Genomic DNA, 27,325 nt, shown 5'->3' on the forward strand with positions numbered 1-27,325 from the left:
GGCTGAAAAATATCCGCTCAAAGATGAAAATTCAGAATTAATGAGGGAAAAAATTCTAGAATTGATGGAAAATCAGAATAAAGGTGAGGAAATAATTCCAAGAATTGATAAAAATTGGGAATTTAATGAGGAAGGAAATTCAAAAAATAATGGAAGAAAAATACTCCAGAATTGGTGGAAATTCGAGATTAAAATGGTAGAAAAGAATTCCAAAATTGATGAGAAAAGTTCAGAACTAATGAGAGAAAATATTCAAGAATTCATGGAAAAAATGCCTGAATTGAAAATTCAGAAATTTATGGAAATTGGAAATTTAGGATTAAAGACGCTCAGAATTGGATTTTTTTTTCTCACTTCTATTACCGTGCTATTAAGCACGGGGTCTGGTGCGATCACAACTCACACTCACTCTAAAGGCAGCGGAAAAAATTTCAGGCAAAGTTGGGGGGTGTGAGCTTGGATGAGAAAACAATTCACATTATTTTTATATTGTCAGGTGCTGAATATTATACTTTAGAGGAGGGGGGGGGGTCTCTGGCCTTCATCTTTTTGGAACAAAGAGCCTATGACAAGGCCGCAACTATACTTGTACTAGTACTATCCTCATACTTAACTGGAAGTAACAGATGAGAATCATAGTACCAGATTCCCATATAGTGTGGTCCCCCTCCCTCCATTATAGACATGAAGACCTGGGTCATGCCCACATAGACCCAAGGATTAAGATGACCCTGGTTCTATGAACGGATCTGATGAATTCTGAAAGTAGTAATATTTTTTTCAACCACATTTCACTTTTAAAGCTTTTTTCTCTTCACAGCTCTCTATGACTCCCTTCACCACCTGTCGTGGATCACCTTTCTTCTGATTTTCTCCCATGGCCCCCCTAGAACATCCCAGGACCGCAAGGGGGGCCATATGGCTCCAGGTTGAGAACCACTGATCTAGAGTGTCCCTTGTGCTGGACTTTTTTTTTAAACCAAGCACAACTCAGGTCTATCGCCATAGGCAATTTACTACCTAGTGAGTTGTGCCGGAATTGTAAGTGTGTGTACCTAACAGTCTGAGTGCGTATCTAGTGTTGTGTATGGTTTTTCCAGTGCTGCCATCTATATATCAGAAGTGAAGTGTGGTGACTGAATATTTGTACTGTTTGTAGGCCTGTTGCTCTCTTGTGCTGGACTAGAGGGGGTGCCAAATTCACCCTTTAACTCGGGGTGGGGGTTTCAACATATGGCTCCATTTGGCCCTCGGAACTTTTTGTCATGGCCTGCCGATCATTTTCAAAAAAATATGGTTAAAAGCAGTGAAGAACAATTCTTAATGAAAAAATAATTCTAGAATATTATTGAATGAGATTATTCAAGAGCAGTTTCCCAAAGTGGGCAATGCCTCCCACCTATGTGGCGACGGAAGGGTCTAAAAGGGATGAAATTCTTTTGGCGAATTTCCTTTCTATAATTCACAATTTTAATTGAGCTGTAGATTTTACCAAGATGTTATTTCGTAAATCGCATAAAATCTTCGTCTCTTTCTCGAAAATTTATATTTAAAAAAGTAATTAATACTATAATAACTGAATTTTTTTTAAAGCTGATATATGTATAATTTTCCATACGTGGCTATAACTCCGAAAGATTATAGTATTATTTTGCAGTAAAAATGTAAATCCCCTCGGAGAAAGTTCTGCGTACGCCTATGACCTTCAGTGACGTCACGATCTTTGCGCGAAGTCGTCCTGCTATAAATGGTGTGTATAACAAATGCATGAGGCCATAGAAAATGAAGAAATTGTGCAAAAATTAAAAGATGTTGAGCAATGAGGTGATATACAAAGCATATCAAAACACAGTGCAAACATATGGAAAAACAAAGTAGTACAGAGGGCGGAAAATAACAAATACATGGGGAGGGGGGGGCACAGAAAAATACGACTGTAAAGAGGCTACACGGACGCCAAAGTCATGGCCCCCACGGGGGGGGGGGGGCTGACAGGGCTCGGGACAGTTCTCATTTTTTCTTTTTTACGCTATAATTTAACTACAGAAGGGGCCCGTGAAAGATCCCAGTCTAGGGGGCCATGGTCAAAGTGCAAAAATATGCCCACGTAAAGTAAAGAATATGCATTTTAAATAGCTTCATCACTTTATGCCACGTCCATGTGTGGCAACTAGTGACTGTGGGAAAAAGTCCGAGTTTTCATCGTTGTCAGTGAAATGCATGGGCGGAGATGCAGGGAGGGCGGCCATGGCCCCCACATCCTGAAGCAGGGTCCCTAGGCTGGGATCTTTCACGGGGCCCCTTCATGATGAATTTATAGCGTGAAAAAAAAAAAAAAAAAATTAAAATCGCCCCAGGGCTGGAGCTTTGTCAGCCCACCCCTTGTGGGGGCAATGCCCCCCCCCCCCCAGCGTCAAAGGTGAAGTTGACTGATCTAATGTATATATGCATATATGAATTGACATCATCGTGCCCCCCCGACTTCCAAGTCTCTCCGCCTATGGTGAAATGTTATGCATCTCCATGCTCTAGCAACTTCTCTTGGGAAGTGGGGAGGTACCGGTTGCTACCTCTTCGATCTGATGGTGGTTGGGGGTGAGAGAGGAATCTTTTCTTCTCGTAACTGGAAGTCGATTATAATGAACTTGCTTCAGGTTGTCCTCAAAAAATTCCGTGCGATCCCCCAGTGTTTCTTGGATGATTGTTGGTCCCTTGCCATCCTACGGTACCCACTCCTCGATCAATTCTACCCCCATTTCTACTATTTTCATCACGTGAAATTGGCTTTTGTGTTGGCAAGCATTGCGTAATCAAGCCCACTGCCCCGCCTGCATACGTATTTGCCGTGGATTGTCTTTTTAAACCGCTCCGGATGGTAGATCGGGAACGGACAATGGTGTTTGAGGAAAAATAGAATTTTTTTCTTTGGCCCATTCCATTGGTTTCGGATTAACCCACAATAGCATTAGGTGAATGGCCCTATCCTTGTTCTCCGTATCATCCTTGAACCTCTGCCATGCCACCTTGTCCACGTTTTTCGACAAAGAGTTGTGGGTCAGATATGACGTAACTCTTGGGAAAAAGAATTATCTATCATTCTATCTGTTGGTAGAATAAGTAAGATCAAATGAAAATTTGCGCAAGTGAAAAACGTTGTCAGTTCAGAGACGGCCAATTTAACGGGGAAAAAAAATTATTAATCAAATTACTTTCGTTCCAAAAATAGGATATTTCTGTTTCGGGACGTATGGTCAGGGCATATACTGAAACGAAACTAAATGTAGTTGCACACAGGTCGGTGTCGAAACGAACTTTTCGCCTAAAAAAGGTGTCTCTAACTTGAAAGTTTGGCAGGTTCGTAGCAAGAAATTTCGTTCCGGTGGTGGGGGGAACCAAAGTGATAGACCAATACATTTGGTCATTTTCTCTAATTTCGGGGGGGGGGGGGGGAGAGCTCGCTACGGCCTTCAAATTTGGGAATCACTGTTCTTGGTTATTATAATGATTTTGTGTATATTCCTGATATTTTTGACAGATTTTGACCTTTACAACAATTTTTTTGTTGTAAAGGTGTAACAGTGTAGCACTCGTCAATTTTTGTTTCGCTGGAAAATGTTTAGTTCTATACATGTAATTACCTATCACTCTAAAATTTTCATGTATTCATTTACATCAACTGGTTTTCGAGATATGGTAATTTTTCGGTTGTCCTTAAACTTTTTCCCAGCACCTTATGTAAGCATTTTCGTCGGTGGGCCACTGCAAAAACTTTCGATGGCTCTCCAGGGCTGTCTTAAGAGAATTCTGGTTCCCCCGTGCAAAGTGATTTTTCTGAGGCCCCCTTCCTGGTAAGACGTTAATCAACGCCTAATCAGATCTTATTTTCAAGAGTACCCCCTTCCCTCTTCACTTGGGCCCCCGAAAGTTTGTTTTGGTTGAAGACCCTTTGCTACAGATAATGATACAGGGCCGCAACTAGATGCTTGGTCACCCGGGGCAAGTGCGCATTTTTGCGCCCCCATGTAATGTTGAAGGAGAGGTTTGAGAATAAAATTTGCGCCCCCCTTCTGGTACAGCGCCTGGGGCACGAGACCCGCCCGCTCCCCCCCCCCCTAGTTGCGGCCCTGTAATGATAACAAGATAACCAAGTTTTAAACAAGAACTTTATTAATGTCATCAAATACAGGACATTCTGTCCTCATCAAGCCCACAAAAGGAAGTTACGTTCGGCTGCAAGTTTCATTGCGTGACATGTCTTGGCATTTTTTGCAAGCTTTACATTCAGCTGGATTCCGAACTGCACAGTTCCATCTTTGAACAGTGACGCTGCTACAGCTTCCCAAAGGAAGCGCGTGTTGACTGTGCAGCGCTCTTTTTTCTCTCTTTTTACGTCTTCAAAAGCTCCGAAGCTCTCAAAGGCTCGATATATTTGCAGTTCTGAGAAATTTTGCGGTATTTTTTCCACGATTACTTCGTTTGGAATAACTTTTATTTCTGGATCCATTTCTGCTTCCAATTCAGCGATGAATTCTAACACTTGACCGACGTTCAAAACTTTGAGAAGCAAATGACCGCCTAGCTGTCTTGAAAATATCTTCTGGTGCAACTCCCTGGTCGTGCTTTCGTCTTCACACGTTAGAAGCATACCCAGAAATTTGCCATTTCTCCTCTTCGGCTTCAGTTCGAAATCTCCATTGCCCTAAATGGAGATTATTAGGAAAAAACCACGCATGCATCAAAAAATGTGGCAGGACATATAATATTACAGTGAAACCTCTCTTTTAAGGGCACCGGCGAGACAACCCCCCTGTCCGTAAAAGCGGGATGACTGTTAACTAGGTTTTTGAAATGCATACTTCCATTATGCAAGGGAAATTACTTTTTTGGCCGTAAAAGACAGGTGGTCACATCCGAGGGGTAACCGTTAAGAGGGGTTTTACTGTACTGCATTTTTATTGCTAATGAATCAGAAATGAATGAAACAATCTACTAAGAATAGGTTCAACCTATTGAATAGATACGTCAAATCAAATTGAATGGATAGATCAAATTAACTGTTTTTCCTTCTAATTTCAAATTGAAGGTTCCTCTCAAATGCGGTGTATTATATTATGCGGTGCTTGAATATCCCATAATAACACCTCGAACAATAGAATATAATAAAAATGTGAAAGAATATTTTGAAGAGAGCGTGGGGAACTAAGGTTTGGTGAGAGGTCACGGACACAGTTATTGGAAATAATGGGAGGGCTCAGAATTATAACGGAGGCCTCCACTCAAACCTAATATTTCCGTAAGTTAGCATAGATGGTGCCAAATTTTGGCGGGAGTGGGGGGGGGGAAGCTTAGGGGTCCATCTGCCAGACAGAAGTTTATGCCAGGGCCACCTGATATGATATATAGTAGGACTTCCCAAATCCGGACGTAATAAACAAAAGTGGATCCACATAATCCGGAATCACCTAGATCCCGAGGTTTTGAGAGGTCCGACTGTATCAACATTATAGAAGATTCCATACGTCCCAGGGAAGACAATGAACATTTATTGCCCCTTCAACGATCAGGGACGAGATATCTCAGTCCAAACGCAAAGGAAAGAAATTCATTCCAGCTCTCCCTGTTTTTTTTACCTCTTTTTTCATCTTCGCGAAGTTTTATTGTAACCCATGAACGGAGTTGTTCCTATATAGTGAACTCCTATTAAGTTACCCTTATCCCCCCCCCATATAATATATCTTACTACTATATATTTGTACGGGAGAAATGAAGAGACAACACAATAGGGGGGGGATTATATACCAAAGAGGACTAGACTTGAAGAATAGGCTAATTTAAAAGTTTTTCAGAGCCAGGGAAATGCTTAAAACGGGCAAAAGAATTGTCGTGCAACAATGGTTCATGGTCCTCAACAATGACTTTTGGCATGTTTACTTTGGTTAACGTCGTTCCCAAACAATGCGCTTCAGACATGCTCACTCCTTTACAATAATTTGTCACTTTTTTAATACTTCCAGTCAGGGTTTAAGCTACGGTCGCATTTTTCGCAAAATGCGTACAGGAAGTACGAAACGAGAAGACATCCAACCTTAAATCATTAGTATTGTAGCATTTTGCTAAAGAGGCCGTTCAAGTATTACGTCATCATCGATGGGGGGGGGGGGGGTTCCGATTTGCTGACTTTTGATGACAAGGAGGGAGGGGGGGGGTTTGGATAATGCTTACGTCATCAGCCACCCTTTGTGAAAATATGAGTTAGGATTCAGAGGGGCAGAGCTGATGACGAAATTTTGCTGACAAGGGGGGGGGGGGAAATCAAAAATGGCTAAAAATTTGCTTACGTAATACTTGAACGGCCCCAAAGCTTTTCCCCCATTTTCGTTTTTTTGCTAATGAAATTTTTTATCTAGCTTTCCCAGCTCCCAGTATATGGAGTAAACAAATATGGGTTTATTTTATATAGTAAAACAAATATTGTAGGTAGTTACACATACCAAATAATAATCAGAATGAAAAAAAAGGTCTTACGAGCGCATTGACTATCTCTTCTGGATAAATATCTTTCATGCTCCAAACAGCAAGCACCAGCTGATATTGAATAATAGCTTCTTTGGTGAGTGGCATCTTTGGTCCTGAAAATCATCACAATGAAGAAAAATGACATTTCGAAGCTCGTAAAAAAAACTTAATTCTTTTGAACAATTACATTTTTCTCCTCTGCACTTGTTTCTCGCTCCCATAATATGGCTATGCACAGAAAAGCATTATATTTTTCGTACAAAATTTACATAAAATCGTAATTGTGTGATCTTTAACCAAAACCTTTTCGTAATGAGCGGCTGACGTATCTTTTGTTTAAAGCCATTGAAATGTAGAGCCTGGTCTGTTTCCCCTTTCTGAGATAAATGGCTGACGAAATGATCAAAATAAGATTTTTATAAAATAGTACACGAAACCCATATTCAAAATATTTATATGTAGGTAATTGTAATTGAAGTTCCTGTGTACGTAATTTTTCTCAAAACTGCTTATCCGAATATTTAAAATTTTTTAGGATATCTTAATGAATAATGAAACCGGGGGGGGGGGAAGAGAGATTTATGAAATAAAATGAAATAGTTCAATTTTCTACCACCAGGTGAAAAAGTTAAGTTTTTTTATTGAATTTTCCTTCCCCACCCCCATGGACCATATATCATATATACCAAGTTTCAATGGAATATGTCCTCCAGAGCGGGCGCTACATAGTTCGGAGTAGTGTCATTATACTGACGGGTGCAACATTGGTCTGAGCAATGTTAGAATACTGAAAACTACTCAGACCTATACAGTGCCGCTCCACTTGGTGTATACGCTATATGGTCCATGGTAAAAAGGAAAATTCAATAGAAAAAGCGCTACTTTTTTCATGTGGGAGTCGAAATTTGAACTCCGTTTCTTTTTATAAATCTCTTTCCTCCAATTTCATTTCCACGCAGTTCGGTGCGATTATATAAATCTCTAAACACTTAAAATTCCAGCAGCTCTAAAAAGAATATGAAAAGAATCAATTTTTTGTAGATAAAAAAAAGGAATTGTATAAACACGCTCCCTAAAACATTGATTTTCGCCTGGCAGCGCAGTGGTTAGGGAGCTAACTTCTGACTGTGCAGGTCTGGGTTCGGGCATGGATGTACACTAACAAATTCCCTGGACAGATCGCAACGATCTCTTGGGAATACGTGATGATCACGTTACTTACTTATATACCCGTATTTTGTACTGAATGAAATAATACTAAAACATTCTTTCTAAAATATATACAATCGAAATACTATTATCATCACAAGCCTGCGGCCACCATGACCTACCATGTTATATTGTGTTTATTTTTACTTTCTGTTCACTCATGTTCTGTCAATTATTTTTTATTTTATTTATTTTTATGTTTATAAGTTTCATATCAAATTGTAAATTGTGATTGCCAGTAAGGGCCATTTGGCTCCTTGGTAATTTCCCCCTCCCCTTTTTTCTGTATTCCTCATTTCTGACTAATAAAGTATTGTATTGTAAAAAAAAAAAAAATATCAAAACAATTGTGAGAAAAGAAATTCGTATAAAGGGTCATTGGACATTTACCACGTATATTAAAATATATACCGAACCGGTCAAAATTTTCAACGAGATGGTTGTGTGTGTGTTGATGTAGTCTAAACTATTTTGAACCATTACTTATTGTATGAACAAAAATTCTTCATTTTACTAATCTCATCGAGCCAAAATTTCCCTCAAAAATTTTCCTTTTGAGTAAGCTTCCCCCGCCCACTAATTCAGAATCAATGTGCTGCCATCTATAGGTAAAAATACCTAGCCATGTAGTGTATTTGGCTTTAGAAGAGTATTGCACCAAATTAAAAACATAAGGTGTAAATCATAGTTTCCCAAACTTTTCATTCCATCGCCCCCTTCTTCAGAAATATTTTTCTCTCATCGCCCCCCCAACTCAAGTGAACCCATAGGATCCTATGTTAAATCCGTAGCTTCTATCGCCCCCCTGGACCATTCCATCGCCCACCAGGGGGCGATATTGCCCACTTTGGGAAACACTGGTGTAAATAATTCTTTTAATTTGACAAAAACTCTCAAAATTTCGTAGAAACGCTGGAAAATTTCCCCTTTACTAAATTTATCCAATTTTTTCCATGCGTTACTATCACCTACCATCATCAGATGATTAATCCATTTACAGCTACACACCAGTGTCGTCGAAGGGCTAGTACTAAAAATTCATTATCATTGTTGATTGGTTGAAGAAATTGAATTTCATGGGTTTCTTTACCAATCAGCACCGATGTTTCATTTTTAGTCATAAAAATCTTAGCCCTAATAGCGGGAACCGAAAAAACCAGTCTGAAGCGGGATCGGAACAGTTAGGAAAAAAATACTTTTTATCGTAAATTATGAAATATGCAAAATATGCCTTAAAATTTTGAAAACATGCTCTATCTCGTAAAAATAGCGAAATATGCAAAGACAGAAATCCGATCCCTAGTCATAAGTTATTGATGTATATTATTGACAGTAGTCTTGGCGGCGCTTGACCGCGATAATGCCATTTTCCGCCGCTAGATGGCGCCACCGGAAATGTTTTCGCGCGTTTTTGACCGACTTCCTTTTTTAGCCGGATTTTGAACCAGATTACCTGACCGATATATTTTCAAAATGGAGGTATTTTTTTATGTCACTGTCGAGACGTTATCTTGACCATGGGATGTTGTCTATGGTTATCAACTAATTTCCGATAATTACTATACGCTCTTTGGAGTTCAAATCCAAAGTAAAACTAAAAGGGGCATGGGGTTATAGCGTTATCTTGACGATGGGATGTTGTCTGTGGTTATCAACTAATTTCCGATAATTACTATACGCTCTTTGGAGTTCAAATTCAAAGTAAAACTAAAAGGGGTATGGGGTCATAACGTTATCTTGACCATGGGATGTTGTCTGTGGTTATCAACTAATTCCCGATAATTACTATACGCTCTTTGGAGTTCAAATCCAAAGTAAAACTAAAAGGGGTATGGGGTCATAGCGTTATCTTGACCATGGGATGTTTCCGTTCCCCGATAATTACTATACGCTCTTTGGAGTTCAAATCCAAAGTAAAACTAAAAGGGCCGGGGGCCTTACTCGTCCAATTGCGAGGGTTCCTTGATTTCACTCAGTGCCACCCCGTTTCTTTGAAACCTTGTTCGTAGTCTGTGCTTCTCATAGACGAAGGCCTTATGAAATAAGCATATAAAAATAATAAAACGTAGTATGTTTAAGGAAGTGTATTAAAGAACGTCGCTCCTAATTTTGATGTGCCTATGATCGACGATCGTCCACGGAGTTATTGGTGAAAAGGGCGCATATTGTGAACCATATCTACTGTTTTTCAATTATTTTCCACGAACCATTTTTTAAATACATTTTTAAAAATTTTCTCAAGATGGTCGATCACGTGACCTACGTTGATGACGATACTAGATGGCAGCACTACCGTTATTTAACTTCCGTGAAAATTATTCACTATGTCGTTATATAAAAAATTTTATGAAATGTCGTCCCGATTTTCTCTTTGGACATGAAGCTGTATTAGAAATGAATTTAAAAGGGAAAAAATTAAGTCGCCAAATTACGGCGAAAATGACAATTTCGGCACCAAACTCTCTAGCTGTTTTCAATCCTCAAGTTTGAAAAGATATAGTTCGTTTCAAATTATGCTCCTTCGAGAAGAGCCTTTTTATAGAAAAAATATCCAAGTTAATCAAACATTATCCAAAAAGAACGCTCACTTTCCAAGCGTTATTATTTCTACCCATCGTCTTTGGATCTTTAAGAGATTAGATACCAAAAATATGCACACAAAAAACACACACACAAGTTTTCATTGTCAACATTTCTATATTTCCTTCCATAACGAAACGAGATTTGTAACAACACCCTTAAAAAGCTTATTCTTCAGACATCACTTCTTATACCACATAAATAAGAAACATATTGTGTCTTCCCGCACTTTATTATGTCACTTTATTCATGGCTTTTTTTTTTTTTTTTATTCACTTCAAACACTTAAAAATTTATTTATTTCACTTTATCCAACTTATTCTCTATTTAATTATTCAAACTTTTATTCAAAAATTTTAATATTTTCTTTATTTTATTATCTTTTTCATTTCGTTTATTTTTAATCATTCAAAATTTTATTTTATTATCTTTTTCATTTCGTTTATTTTTAATCATTCAAAATTTTATTTTTTAATGTTTCATCGTTATTATCTTTGTGTGAACATTTTATTTTCATTGATATTATTTTTTAAATTTAAACCTACTTTTAGTTTTTCATTATATCACTTTATGCATGCTTTTATTTTTTATTTTTATTCACTTCAAACACTTAAAAATATATTTATTGCACTTTATCCAACTTATTCTCTATTTAATTATTCAAACTTATATTCGAAAATTTAATTTTTTCTTTATTTTATCTATTTGATTTTATTATCTTTGTGTGAACATTTTATTTTCATTTCTTTATTTTTTAATTTTTAGTTTATTTTTATATTACATTCACAACCACTTACAAATTATTTATTTCACTTGTTTTAGTTCACTTTATTTCCATTGATATATATTTTTTTTTTAATTCAAGCCTTTCCAACTTATTCTATATTTAATTATTCAAACTTTTATTCAAAAATTTTAATTTTTATTTATTTTATCTATTTGATTTTTATTATCTTAGTGTCATCATATTATTTTCATTTCGTTTATTTTTCAATCATTCAAAATTTTATTTTTTAATGTTTCATCGTTTATCTATTTGATTTTTATTATCTTTGTGTCAACATTTTATTTTCTTTATGTTTTTATCGTTACTATTCATCTATATATCGTTTTTTCATTATCTTTGTTATTTTATTTTTATTTACTTAAAATTGTTTATTTTGTCGTTTGAAGATTTTACATTTCTTAAATAATATATTTTTAAATTAAAATGTCATGTGAATAAATTTCACGCGTAAAAGGAAATTCCCACGGACCGGCGCCGGTCCGCGGACCAGCAGCTGAAGGTCACTGCTCTATATATATATATACACACGGATTACCTACACATTGTTTTAATCATCGGAAAGGGGGTCAATCAGGGGGTCATCGGTTGCTACAAGATCTGAGTACATCAAGATCTTGTAGCAACCGATGACCCCCTGATTGACCCCCTTTCCGATGATTAAAACAATGTGTAGGTAATCCGTGTGTATATATATATATAGAGCAGTGACCTTCAGCTGCTGGTCCGCGGACCGGCGCCGGTCCGTGGGAATTTCCTTTTACGCGTGAAATTTATTCACATGACATTTTAATTTAAAAATATATTATTTAAGAAATGTAAAATCTTCAAACGACAAAATAAACAATTTTAAGTAAATAAAAATAAAATAACAAAGATAATGAAAAAACGATATATAGATGAATAGTAACGATAAAAACATAAAGAAAATAAAATGTTGACACAAAGATAATAAAAATCAAATAGATAAACGATGAAACATTAAAAAATAAAATTTTGAATGATTGAAAAATAAACGAAATGAAAATAATATGATGACACTAAGATAATAAAAATCAAATAGATAAAATAAATAAAAATTAAAATTTTTGAATAAAAGTTTGAATAATTAAATATAGAATAAGTTGGAAAGGCTTGAATTAAAAAAAAAATATATATCAATGGAAATAAAGTGAACTAAAACAAGTGAAATAAATAATTTGTAAGTGGTTGTGAATGTAATATAAAAATAAACTAAAAATTAAAAAATAAAGAAATGAAAATAAAATGTTCACACAAAGATAATAAAATCAAATAGATAAAATAAAGAAAAAATTAAATTTTCGAATATAAGTTTGAATAATTAAATAGAGAATAAGTTGGATAAAGTGCAATAAATATATTTTTAAGTGTTTGAAGTGAATAAAAATAAAAAATAAAAGCATGCATAAAGTGATATAATGAAAAACTAAAAGTAGGTTTAAATTTAAAAAATAATATCAATGAAAATAAAATGTTCACACAAAGATAATAACGATGAAACATTAAAAAATAAAATTTTGAATGATTAAAAATAAACGAAATGAAAAAGATAATAAAATAAAATTTTGAATGATTAAAAATAAACGAAATGAAAAAGATAATAAAATAAAGAAAATATTAAAATTTTTGAATAAAAGTTTGAATAATTAAATAGAGAATAAGTTGGATAAAGTGAAATAAATAAATTTTTAAGTGTTTGAAGTGAATAAAAAAAAAAAAAAAAGCCATGAATAAAGTGACATAATAAAGTGCGGGAAGACACAATATGTTTCTTATTTATGTGGTATAAGAAGTGATGTCTGAAGAATAAGCTTTTTAAGGGTGTTGTTACAAATCTCGTTTCGTTATGGAAGGAAATATAGAAATGTTGACAATGAAAACTTGTGTGTGTGTTTTTTGTGTGCATATTTTTGGTATCTAATCTCTTAAAGATCCAAAGACGATGGGTAGAAATAATAACGCTTGGAAAGTGAGCGTTCTTTTTGGATAATGTTTGATTAACTTGGATATTTTTTCTATAAAAAGGCTCTTCTCGAAGGAGCATAATTTGAAACGAACTATATCTTTTCAAACTTGAGGATTGAAAACAGCTAGAGAGTTTGGTGCCGAAATTGTCATTTTCGCCGTAATTTGGCGACTTAATTTTTTCCCTTTTAAATTCATTTCTAATACAGCTTCATGTCCAAAGAGAAAATCGGGACGACATTTCATAAAATTTTTTATATAACGACATAGTGAATAATTTTCACGGAAGTTAAATAACGGTAGTGCTGCCATCTAGTATCGTCATCAACGTAGGTCACGTGATCGACCATCTTGAGAAAATTTTTAAAAATGTATTTAAAAAATGGTTCGTGGAAAATAATTGAAAAACAGTAGATATGGTTCACAATATGCGCCCTTTTCACCAATAACTCCGTGGACGATCGTCGATCATAGGCACATCAAAATTAGGAGCGACGTTCTTTAATACACTTCCTTAAACATACTACGTTTTATTATTTTTATATGCTTATTTCATAAGGCCTTCGTCTATGAGAAGCACAGACTACGAACAAGGTTTCAAAGAAACGGGGTGGCACTGAGTGAAATCAAGGAACCCTCGCAATTGGACGAGTAAGGCCCCCGGCCCTTTTAGTTTTACTTTGGATTTGAACTCCAAAGAGCGTATAGTAATTATCGGGGAACGGAAACATCCCATGGTCAAGATAACGCTATGACCCCATACCCCTTTTAGTTTTACTTTGGATTTGAACTCCAAAGAGCGTATAGTAATTATCGGGAATTAGTTGATAACCACAGACAACATCCCATGGTCAAGATAACGTTATGACCCCATACCCCTTTTAGTTTTACTTTGAATTTGAACTCCAAAGAGCGTATAGTAATTATCGGAAATTAGTTGATAACCACAGACAACATCCCATCGTCAAGATAACGCTATAACCCCATGCCCCTTTTAGTTTTACTTTGGATTTGAACTCCAAAGAGCGTATAGTAATTATCGGAAATTAGTTGATAACCATAGACAACATCCCATGGTCAAGATAACGTCTCGACAGTGACATAAAAAAATACCTCCATTTTGAAAATATATCGGTCAGGTAATCTGGTTCAAAATCCGGCTAAAAAAGGAAGTCGGTCAAAAACGCGCGAAAACATTTCCGGTGGCGCCATCTAGCGGCGGAAAATGGCATTATCGCGGTCAAGCGCCGCCAAGACTACTATTGACCGTAAATATTTGTATCTTTTATGGGAATTATTTCTGTTGCTGCGCATAAAACAATGTTGGAATAGGTGTTTTTTTTTTTGCAGAGAGAAAAATTGAAAGAAAAAACAATTTTTACAAAAAAAAGTTTGAAAATATGTAAAAAAAAAATTCAAATTTTGCCTGAACTTGCGGGGTCTGGTCATTATCATGAACGTGGGTTTTGAAGTTATTCATTCTTTTTGAAATTTATTTCGATGCATTAAATATACTTACAGTAGAACCTAATTGAAACGGACTGAAGATGTCCGTTTTAATGAAAAAAGTCCGGTTTATAACAAATAATTCTCATAAGGGTGTAATACAACAAGGTGTATATCAATGAAAGTATAGTGGTTGGCCATAAAAGTGTTTATTATACAGGGTGCATAGAGAGCAAACGGGGGTATGTCATTTTACTCACGAATCGTTGATCCTAAAGGTATACTTTCAATTAGAAAAAGTTTCCTAATAACGTATGGTACTCAGTTATGCTATTTATGTTGCAAGGGGTTGTATAGTTATTAAAATAAAAAAACAACTTTTTAATCACTTGGGTTTTTGGGCACTTCCCCGTGCGCCCGACAACCCAATTAAAAAGTTGTTGCCTTGTCTCTCCTGATCTCAACAAAAACAAATTGAAAGTTTTTAAGTGCAGTATTCACTGAGATATTTGAATTCAAAAAAGGGAGGAGAAAAAAAACAGCTCTAAACGCGGAAAAACCGTTTTACCCGCATAACGCTGCTTTTTGTCTCAAATTTCCTCCGTTTTTCCGAATTCGAATATCTCAGCAAATACTACACTTAGAAAATAGATTTTTTTTTTTTTTTTGTATAGGCATCAGGAAAGACAGGGCAACAACTTCCTACTGCGTTTTGGAGCACCCGGGGACTGTATAAGAAGTTATTAATTTTATTTTAATAACTATGCAACCCCTTGCGATATGAGCGACATATCTAAGTACTACACGTTATTTGGAAATTTGGAAACTTTTTCTAACTGGAAGTATACCTATTGGATCAATGGTTCGCCAGTAAAATGTCATGTCCCCTGTTTGCTGTGCACTCTATTTACTAAATAAAAACATTCTTCACAACATAGATTGAATTAAAGAAGATATGTGTATACACTGTATTAATGTCAATTTTTCTGGCGTGCGGTATGAGTCATGCAGCGCATACATGTTTACACAAAACAACACAACGATCGATGTTTAATCGCTTGCTAATATAAAACTCGTCACATTTAAAAAGAGGCAACCTTTATTGTGTCATAATAACTTTCCGATATAATGAGGTTCTGTGGTAGGGGGAGTACACAGGTCGACCTTTGGAGGGGGCACAAAAATTTTCTTCCCGAGAAATTCTGAGTCACGACCTTTCAAAAAGCTTAAAATAGCTTATAAAAAGTACTTTTTAATTTTTTCACCGAAATATTAAACCTTTTTTAAATTGTCGGTCAGCTTGTGCGGGGGGGGGGGGGAGGAAGGACATGAAACTCCCCCATCCGCGTATGTTTCTGTTCTGCCCTATTGTGTATGATAAATATGCATTTCAATAAATATACACACATATTATATGTATATTGCTTCTTTATTTTAAACCTTGAGATTCGTTCCAGATTGTATGACATTTGACCCTTCTAATCAACAACAACATTAACATGGTATACACAAGAAAGAGGCTTTTAGGGCTACAGCTCTAAGGTCCGGAAATTCATGTTCTCCCCCTTTTTAATTTTTTCACAGTATAAATTTTCTATAAATCAATTGAGAAAGATTAATGGTTCAAGCCGTAAACTCCGCCCGAAGAGCCCGCTCAGATGGTGCCATTGAATGTAACTGTACTAGATCTCTCTGACTATACTCTGTGTTTCTAGAAATTATTAAAAGCTTACCTTTTTTAAAAGTCACAAAACTATAGGTGCCGGAAAATTATGCTTTGAAAATCTTTTCGAACTGCACAGACTTTCGTATCTTCAAATTAGCACGTAAACAAGAGTGTGGATAGAACATGCGAATTACTCCGACAATTCTTCTGGTAAAGGCGATTGCTTTTGAAAAAAGAATTTAAAAATAAATAAATAAATAACGTTTGAACTTCTACAAAAGCAGCTCGTACGTCTCTTCAGCAACTACCAACTTGCTGTCATCTGTAGGTATGCAGACAAATGTTTGAGAGCTGGTATGTAACGAGTAATGTGATCAGAATAGTCTCTCCGTTGACCATATATACATACCGTTTTTAGTCTGAAATTGACGCTTCTTTTTTGTTTGGCTCATAGCCAAGAGGAAAAAGGGGGAAAATTAAAGAAAATGACTGATTTTATGTATGGAATCACGTGATCAAGTTTACCGCACAATCAGTACAAATCCGTTTAGTGTCTCTGCCCCCACAAATATATTTCTAGCAAAGACCTTTTTGGTAATGGCAGGTAATTTCACGTACAACTAGATGCTAATTGGAGAAAGCTGGGTTTTTATTGGTTCCTCGTAATGAAATGTGATCTATCTATCGAGTACCAACTAGTACGCCCGTAGATGGCGGTACAGGCCCCGTTCCACGGGATTTTCAAAAAGCCAGACTCTGTGATCAGGTGAAATTGAACTCCAGATTTAAACTCTAGACATTTCGAACCAGAAATTAATCACACGGCTGCCTGGTGGTATTTAAATGAAGTTTTGAAATGTGTTTACAGTATCTTCAGGTGATTCAATGTAAAATTAACCTCTCAACATTGGATAAACATAGCTAACAATTATAATAAATATTTGGCATTTCCACCTTTTAAATGATGTGATGGTAAAAAAATATATATACATGAATGAATTTTATTGCAAGAAATGGGGGTGGAAAATTTGAAGACCGGTCTGGTGCTATGTTTTGCGGGTATCGGGGCAAGATTTCCCAATGCACCCCGCTCCCCCGGTTGTGAATTTATATGGTAAACAACAGAAAAAAAAAATTCCTCCTCGGACTCCAGTCCGGATCCCTGTGGACCTTCCTTAACCACTTCATGATCAAAGGACGTAATATTGGGTCCAAACACCAGTGGAATGAATTCAAACAAGTTCACTCTGCTTTCTTTCCTCTCTCCTGATTATCCCGAAGCTTTGTTGCAACCTAATAATATTTTTGGGGGGTTTTTTGTATACCCTGATAGTGAATTTTTTCCTCACATATGATGTATCTATCATATAAGAATGAAAGAGAGCAGGTAGGGTGAGGTATCTCCTTATCTTTTATACTGTCTTACTGTTTTATTCGTGTTTTTTTTTTCCTTCCCTTTTTCTAACGTGCGGTTAGGTTAGGACAAGGTTACTATATTTGTTGCTGATTCGTCAAATAGAAAGCATCCAAATTTCTTGCCAATTCGCTCGTAAGTGAAGGGGTTAATGGGGTGGGGATGGAAACATGTGGCTCATCTTCTGGGAATCATTGATATACAGTAAAACCTCGGTATAACGTCAACCACTTTTAACGTCAACTCGACTATAACGACAGTTTTTTCAAGTTCTGCTAAGTTTACTGGCAAAACGTTTATTCGTTATTAAATTACCCCGTTCATGAAGTAATATTTATTCGGTCCTCAGGTGTGATCTTATACCGACGTCTGATGGGAAATGAAATGCGTCGGAGCGGGAAAGCTGCGGTACCCCACAGCAGCAAGGAGTGGAGCACTCCCTCATTTATAGAAATAATTATTTTTTATAAGCATGAATTTCTGTTTCTGCAAATATTGAACACATGATCCCCAACCCTCGCATCCTGGAGCACGTCCAAAGCCTCCTAGTAGTAGTATCTAGGAGGCTTTCACAGGTCCACTAGAGAAGACTTTCAACTGCCCCTTCATAATGAATTAATAGCGTGAAAAAACAAAAATAATGAGAGTCGTCCCGGGTCCAGGTGCTGGAGCACTGTCAGGTGGAAGAAGGGGGGGGGGCCTTAGAGGAGCAATAAGGGAAGATATTATATCCCTTCTCTAAGGTGGAGGCTGACCGAAAGATTGAACAAGGGAAAATGAAAAATCCGCGTCTGCCGTCAATACGTTTCGAATTTTTTTCCTCCTAGGGTGGGTCTATTTTATTGAAACTATTGTCAGTTTTTAGCCACCAATAAAGGGGCATTCCTGTGTAGAAGAGAGCCCCCCCCCCTCTTTCTCTAAATTTTCGGTTGAGTGGATGCTTTCATGCTTAGCCCCAGGGAGGCAGTGGGTGCATCAATAGGACAGGGGGATCCAGACACACGTTTACATTTGTGCTACTCGCCAGTGGAAACTGGAAAAGCCGCATAATTTCAAAGTGGAATTTCTGGTGAGGGATTAAGAATTTCCGGGCAATAGAAAACCCCTTACCACCATTCGAGAAACTATTTATGATCATTTGATCATTTTTGTCGCATCACGGTCATTTTCTGCACACGAGGGCTAATTTTTTAGACCGGGACCTACAATTTATTGCCGATTCCGAACGGCAGGCTTGTTTTTTTTATACTCTTCGAGAGGTTGGTGCGATAACCCCTTGATAGGGGACTCCCTGCGGTAGCAATTTTTTCTGCGATCATGTCGCCGTTTCTGTTGTACCCCTGTGTCAAGAAAGTTTTCTGACGAGGATGCGATCGAACTCGCGAGTATATTATCGACCTGGGCTACCGCACCCAAACTATTCATGACAAGCCGTAAAACCCACTAAAAATCTCTAACAGTCCAATTATAACGATGAAGGACGTATTAACCTGTTTTCAGAAATGAACGAAGTAATTGACATATGCATATGGCAAATGTCAGCGACTAATCAGTGAAGTACCTGCTTTATACAGAAAATATTGTGTTTTGAATCGATCATCAAGGTGTGCATGACTGGTGATATAGTACGATTAAATAATCGACGTTTGGGTGTACCCAAAATTCCAAAACGAACACGGCTATGCGCGTTTCGGAACTATATGAAGTTCCTTCATCAGTAGCAGAAACAAAGAAGAAAGAAAATATTGAAAATTCAAGTCAAATTCAAAATTAATTTGTTCATTTGAATGAATTCTTTGTTTCTGCTACTAATGAAGGAACTTCATATAGTTCCGAAACGCGTATAGCCGTGTTTGTTTTGGAATTTTGGGTACACCCAAACGTCGATTATTTAATCGTATTATCAAATCCAAAAGGTAATCCATTTCTGTGGTGATATAGTGTTCACTTTGCACGAATACAGTGAATTGCGTTGCGAGTCTCCGTTGTGATTTTTTTTCCAGTGTCGCATAGGCAGGGGCGGCTCTAGTTCACCTGCCACCCGAGAACAAAGCCTCATATGTCGCCCCTAAAGGCGACCTGGTGAGAGGCTGAAAGGGCTTCAGCCAAGGGGATTCTGGGACAATCCCAAGCCGAACAGCATCGTTTAACAGCAAAATACTCTTGACCATACGTTCCGCTTTTACAGGAACTTTCCCGATTTTTTTGGTCCAGAAGACACCATTCTTAATTATGTCAAATAACCTTTTCCTCATTACCGCTTTTTTAATAAGCCATCATATTTTCCTACTTTTTAGGATTGGATTTTTTAATTGATCTAAATTTTTTAAATACAGTTGAACCGTATTACGTCAAAATCAGTGGTGTCGGAATACGGGGGTTTGTGACATGTGTCTGAGCACCTCAACATTGATTCAGGAATAGAAATTTCCTATAGAAAGCTTAAGACGAGCGCCCACAGGTTCGAAACAGTTCCGACGCCCTTGGCCAAAGTACCCACTCCAAGGTTTCTTAACGTGGAAACCAGGAAAGTGCGAGGGGGTTTCTGGTGCTGAAGACGCTGGACAAGTGAAAACACAATTTCCATTCTTGTTTCTGGTATTACAGCTCCAGGCCCTGTATGCCCACTCAAGTTTTTTCAACATTTTCGTTGCGAAGGTACGGCTCTATACAGTCGAATCCCGTTTTAACGAATACCGTTATCACGAAAATCGGTACAGATGCAGTATAATCCAGACCGCCAAGGGCGCTATAGGTCGCCAACGCCGGCGTAATGGGCATTGCCGTCTTAACGCATGGGCCCACCTGGGCACGGCCCGGGAGCCACAAGAGAAGAGGGGCCGCACAAAAATGAGATTCGGTTGAAATTTTCTAGAATTTATCAGGTAGGGCCTCAGGAAAAACCATTTGGCTCGGGGGCCCATGATGCTCTTAAGACGGCCATGGCGGTGGGTTGCCGTTTCTTCTGTCTCTCTTCTAGAAGTTTCCTTTAACTAGGCTGACCATATTTCCTCGAGAGAAATACGGAAATTGGGATTCCAAATACGGGGAAATACGGGACATTGCTAATTATCCCCAAGAACAACGCCCGAAGTGCACAAAGTTGCCAAATATTGCTAAAATTACGGGAAAATCGCAATGGCTAGAAACGAAGTGTTACTGAAAATTGGAGTGGATTAAAATGAATTCCATGAAATAAAACGTTCAACAAGACAAATGTGGGACATTAATGTTCTTATTTATAGTTGTAATTATCATAATATAATTTATGAGTTGAGAAATAATTTCAATCTTCGACTTCAATAAAGAATAAAAAATTCAAGTAGGTGTCATGTAAAAAGAGGGGAAAACCGAGACACTTTTGTCAAAAAGTCGGGATAACCAGAAAAAGAATAAAAACTGAGAATGTCCCAGGAAATACGGGACGTATGGTCACTCTACCTTTAACAGAATCTTTAACATACCTTTAACAGAACCTTTAACAGATGTTCTAGAACCATTCATTATAGGTGGCGTCGAAGCGCGAGCGATTCAAACGGTACCGGCGTTCAATTGGCAACGGCGTTTTTTCACTTTGTCTAGTAAATCATTTCGTTTCCAACGCATCGGTGCCGTTGCCTCGGATTATTCCCCATTACCAGGTTGTATTTTTCCGATACACATTTCTTCTTTTTCATACTTCTTTTTTAATTACATTTTTGTAACTTCTCACCTATTTCGTCAGTCCTCAGCGTGGTCAAAAAGTACCAGGACGTTATTTCAAACTACCTGTGGATATCTTAAATTTTCTAACGGTAGGCCAACCTTGGGTAATGAGGAAGTAGGGGAACTTCGTTTTCTATCAAGCGTACATGTGCCAAAATAGGTCATCACCTCCTAGAGATAGAAGGTCTCTGCAGTGTTTGCCATAAACGTCATTCAGACTACCACAAGCAAGTTTGCCACACAGCATTGTATTTCGTTTCTTCTTATTTTGGCGTCGAATCTTCCTGATTGCCTCACAAAAGCCGCATAGTGATTGGATGTGGGGAATAGAAATCGCCAATTCCGAGCTCGATCATTTCTTTTCCTCACAACATTGATACTGGCACGAGCAGGGAATGTTTTTTTCCCTGCATATTCTGAGGGAAAATAGACTACTTACTGACGTCACAGGCAGAGTGCGGAGGCCTTCTATCTCTAGGAGGTGATGAATAGGTCTCCTTTTTTTGCAATTTCTTAGAGATGGTGGGCTCCTGAAGTCGCAAATGCTTTGCCCAAAATGTGGTAGGGTGTAAAAAAAATCCCTTTCAGATGGTTTTGTAGGTGCGGATCCCAGAAACCGATTTTGTGGTTTGGGTGCAGCAAGTTAAATCTCGATGAGATTCTGCTGCTAAACTTACTTGATGGTGCTAGGTGAAAGCACCCTCCACTAGGATAGCTCAGGAATTTTTTTTTTCCAACACACCTTAGCCGATTGGCGACAAATAGTGAATGAAACTATACTTGACCACATTGAACTGAAGTCGGAGAAAATAGGTGGGCCAAGTAAAGTACTTTACAACATTACGATTGACGAATCGAAATTTAGTAAGAGAAAGTACAGTCGAATCCTGTTATAACGAACGCCAAGAGACCACTTCGACCATCAGGAATCACTTCGTTAAAACGAAATTTCGTTATTAAGGAATTCCAGGTGACCTAGCATTGTTCCTATGTGAACTTTTTTGAAGGGATTAGAAAAGTTTGGTTAAAACAAGAATTTCGCTATAACGGGATTCGACTGTATAATAGAGGTCGTAGGGTGGAGGGTCAATGGGTTTTTGGTGGAGTAGAGAGGGAATCGAGTAAGTTGTTCTTGGTAGCCGTTCACACGATCGGTCCGCGGATAAGCTCCTCGAGTTGATCGGGACGTGGATAGAGAAGCAGACCTGCTCACTCTCTGGATTTAGGTGGAAGATTCCGGATTTGTTAAAATTTCTCCGGATTTTGGCAGAAAATTAGATTTTACGCGAGCTTTCACGTTGTCGTGACGTCAATGACCGCCGTCGCCTTTAGGGAAAACACCCATAGAGGAGAGCCGTGGTCATTTCCATCGAGCAGCCGTAAAAAAAAAAAGTCTTGGAGACCGCATTTAAGCAACTGGCAAAGACGTGACTGTTTACGTAGCGTCTATCGGCAATCATTTAACAGGGGCATGACCTTGGTTACCGAAATTCCTGTATAATCGTTATTCTATTCCATTAACAGCTGTGCGGTAAACACAATTTCTTTTCGTCAGCAGCTTTGTATTTTGAAGTTCTTTAATTGTTTCCTCTGATTAAATATGTCTTCAGAAAGAAAATATAAAACTTTAAGCTATACAGTCGAATTCCGTTATAGTGAAAATCTCGTTTTAACGAACACTTTTTTAATCCCCCAAATAAGTTTACGTAGGAACAATGCTAGATAACCTAGAATTCCTTTATAACGAAATTTCATTTTAACGGAAGTGCTTCCTCCGGCCTCTTGGCGTTCGTTATAACGGGATTCGACTGTATAAAGCTTTTAAGAGTTCATATACCCAAGAGATTATCAATCACTGATAGCATCCACGAAAGGAAACACTTATGTTTTATGAACAGAATGTAGATGTGATTTCTCTATTCTGCATGAAAAGACTGTGTGACATGGAATTATATTCTATATTCTGCTCGGGGGCAATGCTGAACCTGTCTTTGGGAGGGGGGGGGGGGGGTGAAACTTTTTCTTAATTGATTAAAAAAAATTTTTTTGATCTAGTCTGAGGTCCGGGGGGGGGGGATACCCCCCTCGGGAGAATCTCCGGATTTCTGGATTCCAAAAGTTGGCAGGTCTGGAGAAGGGAACGACCATTCATTCCGATTGCTGGAAGGCATATAATCGTGTAGATGAGAGAGGGTGCACCCATTTAAAAGAGAACCGCAGTGTGTGGAATTAGTCAACTCTGAGACGGGATCCCACACAAAGGCAAAGCGCAAATTGAGCCGCGTGCAGTGTTCGCGACACGACGCAAAGCAGCACTCTGTTTTGCGACCAACGGAAATCAAGAGAGCTTTTGGCGACACGTAAAGAGTTCACTATATAGGCGGAATTGACTTGGAAGTCTGGGGGGGGGGCACGATGATGATGATGTCAATTCATATATGCATGCATACATTAGATCAGTCAACTTCACCTTCGACGCTGGGGGGGGGGGTGGAATGCCCCCGCACTCTCTCCCGTATCTCCGTCCATGTTTTACTACCGGAGTATTTTCTGAATGTTATTTTCTGGATGTTATGCCGAAACGAATATTTGGAAAGAAAAGTGATTTGTCTCCTCCGGAAATCAAACCCGGATTCCCTTGCGTACCGAGCAAGAGCGCTAACCAATACACAAGATACACGCTTTTCAATTCCATTAAAATGGTTTTTGCTGCTCTATGAGAGGCGCCAAATCCGAGGTGAAGAGCAGGGCCGTGTTGAGCATCCTGGGACCCCTAATCCAGTGACGCAACTAGATACTTTTTGAGCCGGGACGAGTTCGCATTTCTGTGCATCCGAGTAATGTAGAAGGAACAGTTAAAGGATGAATTCGGCTCCTCCACTAGTCCAGCGCCAACAGGAGATTGCCCAATCTACAAACATTTGCGCGTTTGCTTCGGCGGCTGTGTCGTGCAAGGACTCACCGAAACATTCGTGCCGTCTCTTTGGTACTCCCGTTTGCAGCTCCGTAAATGAAATGCATGTCTGTTTTTTCAGTATTACTAAAGTGCGCCATTATCCCGTACGTTACAAGTGTTAGAACGGTTGCACGCGGGAATAACTTCACAGGCGTGGCGTCCGCGTCTTTTATTCACTGTGACGCAGATTTGCATATGGTTTCTTCTTTCCGAGGATACATTTGCATGCATGCGGTGTTCTTTTTATCCCGATAAATTTCAACAGGAATGCCGTTTTAACGTTTGCGGACCGGCCGTTTTCGAAACGCGCATTTGCGTTTCATGTTAGACCATGCATTCTCTGATGAAAATTGTTTGTATTGGTGTGTACTATCAGGGCCGCAACTAAATGCTTGGTCACCCGGAGCAAGTAAGCATTTTGGCGCCCCCTTGTAATGTTGGAGAGGTTTGAGAATAAAATTTGAGTCCCCTCTGATCCAGCACCCGGGACCCCCCAGTTACGGCCCTGCGTACTATCACCTCTTAAAGTTTTCCCCTATCTTCTCTGAATCACTAAGTGGGAGGGGGGGGCATGCGCCCCCAAATAGCGGGCTTGCAGAAAAAAGCCTTGCTAAAGAGGGGGGGGGGGGGGAAAGCGTAGCCAACGCATTCTTAGAAGAGAAGGTGGGGACTTCGGAAGAGACTAGTTCGGGGAGGCCTTTTAACAGGAAACGGCTCACGTGAATTTCCGCCGTTCAGGGTTCATCACGATCCATTTGCAGCCAATGGGAGCAGCCAACATGGGCGGAAGAAAGCGAAGCTGCTCACGGGTCATTTCCGACCAATTACAGGAGGCTTTTTAACGGGAAACGGTTCACTTGAAGTCCTGCCATTCGTGGTTCATCACGGTTCGTAAAACCGGGTTTTCCTATAAAAAATATATTTATATAATTATTATATTATATATTTACATATTTTATTTATAGGAGTAGAATTTTTGAGTCGTGTGCATAGTGAAAACGCTGATTGGTTAAAAACCTGAAATTCAGGTTTTTTTTGACCAATCACAGTTTTCACGCTGGACGCGCAGCAGATAGCCTGCTCCTAGGAAAACCCGGCTTTAGTATCAGTGCCGTCTTAACGCATGGGCCCACCCGTGGCCCACGATGCTCTTAAAACGGCCCTGGTTAGTATAGCCAATAGGAGAAGGCTATCACTTCCTTTTCCGATGTCCTTTCTATCAAAATATTCGAAATTTTATCCTCATTGATCCTTTTTCAAAAAAATACATTTTAGAGTGGTCAGATCTGATTTCTCTTCCTCCTAACATTATTTCTTGTTTGGTCCAAAAATATATTTGGGCATCCCATCGTTTTGATTGATTTTTTTTTTCTGTTCTATCATGACTAAAATAGAGGGCCTCTAGCTTTAGAAGTGCTGCATCGTTGCCCTGTGCAGCTGAAGATATCCCACTCTTCCCTTCATTTTGTTTTCCTTTGCTCTTAATTTCTGGGAGCAGTCGACAATGATTAATTTTTTTTCCCTTTTAATGTAGAAAATCTCTACCAGCTGCAGGGAGAGGGCCTTGCTGTAGCCAAAAACCCTGCTAAAACAAAACCATTGATTGATTGATTGAGAAGGCAATATGAGCCGTCACGGTTCTTTTCACAAAATTTGCAAAAGTCTGCCAGTTCTTGGTAGTTTCTTGTGTGCGATACGGAAGCGTAAAGATCCGCGCTTCTATTTTTCAAGAACCGTCACTAACTCGTTCTTTGAAAAGAACCGCTCTTCTAGACGGCTCATGAGCGGATCGCCCGTCTCTACACGTGCGTTGTGTTGACAATTCCAATGTCAATTCTACGCCCTTTGGCGGGTACCGTGTTCGACGATTTTTCTCTTATTCAGGTCGTAAGAAGCGAATGGGGTGACATGTCTTCCTTTCGTTATTATTAAATCCTCGAAGTGTAAAGATTATTTTTAGGACAGATAATGTAGCCAATTATTTCTAAAACCATGGTTGTTTCATTTTTTTTTTTTTTTTGGATGATGGATTGGTCGCTTTCCATCAACTGAACGCCTTTAATGTTAATTTTTTCAGCTTGCCTTATAGATTCTGAATGTGCTCTACAATTACGTAAATTTCTTATTTACGTAATAACCGCGATAAATGCGAAATTTGCCAATTTTGACGAATAAATGTAAAAATTTGAATGTTTACTACTTTTCTGCGAAAACTCGATAATTTAAATTTTATCGTTGATTTTACCGTGTTTCCAAGCTGTAATTGACTCCTTAAAAGGATCTAGTATCAAACCAGATTAAAAAAAGGGTCTATATTGTTATAAAAGAGAAACGGATGTGGGGGAGTTACTATATCACGCTGCCTTGGCTCAAATGAGATTTTATCGCCAAGACAATTATCTGCCGTGTTCTCAGTTTCATTTTACCTTGCAGTACAGATTTTAAGAAACAACGCTGAAGACGTCAAACGAGAAACTGTAAATGTGCAGTGACTCAAACTGGTTCTTTTCAAACTGCTCTACGTATGAAACAAAATCTTCGGATGCTACATGATTAGGGATACATAAATTTCGAAATAACCGTGATAAATGGGAATTTTTTGCCAATTTTGACGAATCAATGTAAAAATTTGAATTTTTATTACTTTTCTGCGAAATCTAGATAATTTAAATTTTATCGTTAATTCTTCGGTGTGTTTTCAAGCTATAATTGACACCTTAAAAGAATACAAAAATAAAGGATCTAGTATCAGACTCCGTGTGTTATATCTTGGTGACAACAATTTGCACTACTAATGCTGGGCGCATAATGTGAATCTTGTGGGTAACACATTCATTAAAGAATTCAAAGGATTTAATTCTGTTCTGGCCAAGACGAAGATAACACTTTTTGCACTCCAGAAAAATGAGCAGTGCATATTTAAGCTACCAAAAAGAAAAAAAAAAAGCATCACTGTATAAGTAGACTATTACTGGCAGCAAAATTCTTCCCGACGCCTGTAATAACCGGGCAGAATTCGTGGTTCAAAAGGTGTCATTCATCTGAGTGAATATCATATATTGA

The sequence above is a fragment of the Pholcus phalangioides genome, unplaced genomic scaffold (assembly GCF_987345545.1).
Source record: "Pholcus phalangioides strain wild (caught in Gottingen) unplaced genomic scaffold, Ppha-v1.0 ptg000009l_1, whole genome shotgun sequence".
NCBI lineage: Eukaryota > Metazoa > Arthropoda > Arachnida > Araneae > Pholcidae > Pholcus > Pholcus phalangioides.